The sequence below is a fragment of the Oreochromis niloticus genome, unplaced genomic scaffold (assembly GCF_001858045.2).
Source record: "Oreochromis niloticus isolate F11D_XX unplaced genomic scaffold, O_niloticus_UMD_NMBU tig00006650_pilon, whole genome shotgun sequence".
Lineage (NCBI taxonomy): Eukaryota > Metazoa > Chordata > Actinopteri > Cichliformes > Cichlidae > Oreochromis > Oreochromis niloticus.
Genome location: NW_020328109.1, coordinates 1 through 3,038, shown reverse-complemented (window position 1 = coordinate 3,038; position 3,038 = coordinate 1). Strand labels below are relative to the sequence as shown.

General features: G+C 43.5%; 1 long non-coding RNA gene across 1 annotated transcript; it reads left to right on the top strand.

Moving 5' to 3' along the window:
- Window positions 1-575: 575 nt before the first annotated feature.
- On the top strand, window positions 576-1,929 carry LOC112845310 (uncharacterized). Its single transcript, XR_003218118.1, has 3 exons — window positions 576-710; window positions 859-912; window positions 1,816-1,929. It is a non-coding gene; the product is annotated as an uncharacterized LOC112845310 (long non-coding RNA).
- Window positions 1,930-3,038: the final 1,109 nt, after the last annotated feature.

Here is a 3,038-nt window from a genome sequence, read left to right as displayed (position 1 = left end):
TGCACGACTTGTAACTTGTGTATTTTAGCTGAACACTGCTGCTAATGTGACTTCGGTAAATGGTTTCAGGCTCTCCCTCTGAGTTTGGTTTTTTTTGTTTGTTTGTTTTTTAAATCTTGTGAATAATGTATCAAATGTGTGTGATTAATCACAATGTGTTAGTGTAATCACCCTGAGACATGCATGCCTGTCTGCTAGATCTTAGATCAGATCTAAAGCCATTTGTGATTTGGAGATGCAGGCTGCAGATTGTGTCCAGATTATCCCAGCTCTGGTCACTAAACATCAGTTCACTTATCAAATGTGTAAAATTCAAGACTGGTCCCACAAGGCAAACTGCATAGCACACAATCCCAGCGTTTCCACAACAAGCAGCAGCAGTGAAAAGAAAGTGGATAAAGGATGAATGAGTCTGTGCTTATCGGGTCTCCGGTCTCCCCAAGCTGGCGTTGTTGTTGGTAGCCATGACAACGGAGATAGTCCCAGCTTTGTAAATAAAGGCCCCAACACCCACAAAAAAGAAAAACAGAAAAGGCAAAAAAAGGTCGGGATTCCCGGCGCAGACCGGGAATCCCCTAGCAGACCGAAGCTCTAGACAGGACTCGGCATGAGTGAGACTCGAACCATCGCCCGTCTGTACTTCAAGGTGCCAGGGGCCGGCGACAAGTGCTCTGCGCCACCTGCCAGGCCGTGGAATTAGTGCAAATGTGGTATATTTGACTTCTCTGAACACGAATTATTTTGAAAAGGAAAAATAATAATTTTAATGTGAGGCAAAACATGTATGGTGCTCGGTAAAGATGACACGCCGACTCACTTCTTTTTTTGTTTTTTTAAATTTTTTTTTGTTTGAGAAAGTTTGTTTTCATCTTAAACCATTGTCAGTGACGTCATTCTACGCGACTACCACAGGTAAGGAAATGCCTGAATCTGTAGATCTTTTTCTTTTCTTTTTGTTGTGTAAAACACAAAAATCCCGAAACAGTCAGCTCACAAAGTTGCAGGTTGGTGGCAATTTGGCAGAACAGCCAATGACTTAAATCATTTAGGTGCATATATCTTGCCACAAGACATGTGCGCTAAGCTAGCTAGTTTCTGTTAGCGAATCAAGTTCAAGCTCCTCACATATCATCATCCAGGGTACAGTCATATGCTGATGAGGAGATCCCATGCAGGTAACATCAAGGCAGTGTAACAAGTTAAATATGCACTAATTTTAAGCTATTTCCTAATATCTAACCATTATGATAAATGTTTGCCTGCAACTGACACAGCCAACACAGATGTCATTGAAAAAAACAAAAGCCTGTGATAACATGTTTTTGTTTTTCTAGAATAGAAGAAGCACATTTTAAAAAGCCAGTAGGAATAAATCTTTGTTGTTCCTGCATGATTAGAATGAAGTAACAACAAGTCTGGCTGGAATAAGAAGTGGTAATCTGTGTACTGTGCTAGTGATCTGCATAATTCACCTTAGATGGTCATCTGTTTGGATGGCTGAAGTGGGCTAACGACACAGCTAATTTCATCAGGCTGCTAATGAAACATCTAAAATGATAGATGGTTAACTACACAACGGAAGCAAGAGCATTACAATCACTTGATTTAATGAAAGATTTTCCCCCAAACTTTTGATCCAAATGAGCAAAGTACTGCAACCATCTGAACCTTCTAGGTGTTACATGTTACAGTGTTGCACTCTGGCCAGCTTTAAAAATGGAAAAGTCTTTGTGTGGTTTACTGGGTTCTGTAAATGAGGCTCCTTTCATTTGTGAGCGTGTTGTTCTTCTCTTCCCTTTTGTCCACCCTTACAAGGTGAAGGTGCTGCCCACCCATGATGCCAGCAAGGTGCGTGCAAGTGGATCCGGCCTTAAAACCACTGGAGTGCCCAGCTCTCTGCCAGTGAAGTTCAACATTGATGGCAAAGATGCAGGTGGGGACTGCTGGCAGTGCAGATCACTGTGAGCGCATGTGATCTGCTATTCCTCTTTGAATAGTACGCTGGTTGCCCCGGAGTTCGAGTCTCCGGGAGGAAATCCTGGTGGTTTGAGGCCCCAGGCTTGTGTTGGGTACGGTCCATCACAAGGACATTGGCTCGAGCGCGCTGTTGGGGAGAAGCCGGCCCAGACCTGTGTTCGATCCAAGTACGCCACAGGGACAGCGGTTCGGGTACGCTGTCGGAGTCCATTTCTGCATACTATAGTGCACGGAGTGGTGGTGTTCGTTCCTTGGTCCGTAGAAGGCAAGGGCCTCACGGGGGACGCCTCGTGTAGTAAATGGGATCTAGATCCAGTAGAGCGGCAGACGTTTCACCAGCGGCCAGGGACAAAACTCAATGTGTGACTGTATGGTAAGAACTGAGTAAATGTGTGGTGTGTAAGATTGCAGAGAATGGTTGTGTGGGAAAAGTTGATGTGTGTGTAAAAAAAAAAAAAAAAAAACAGTGAAAAATTGGGTTCAAAATGTTGAAAATGGGGAAAAAAACAAGAAAGAAAAAAGAGGAGTGAAAGTCGTCTCGTCTCCAACTAGCGGAAGGTGGTGGTCCTGCAGACCACCAGCTCCCTAGTGTGGACACACAAAAATTTCTTTTAGCAGAATTGTTGATGAAAATAAGTAAAAAAAATAGGAAGGGTTTGGTGATTTTCAATGTAGAACAACTACAATCTCTCTGGGTTTTTAAGAAAGGGGACTTCAGAACCAGAGAGGGGAGACGTGTTTCTTTAAGCAATGAGACAATGATCAAATGTCTCAGTGTGTCACTTGCAGGTGAGGACAGACCCGATCAATTTCACGTGCAGCAGTCGGAAGAAATTATAGGTTAACATCATTAGAAACATCAGCCAGTTTTGGCTGAATTGTTTTACAGCTTAACTTCCATGTGTTTGTCACCTGAGAAAACAAGCTCCAAGAATCTCTCCTGAAGACAAGAAATGCGAGTTCCAGAACACGAGATGGATATCAAGAGCTCACAGCAGTGTCCTGAGCAGTGAAGGTCAGCAGCAGCAGCAGCTGTGCAAGACAGCGACAGCAAGGAGAAA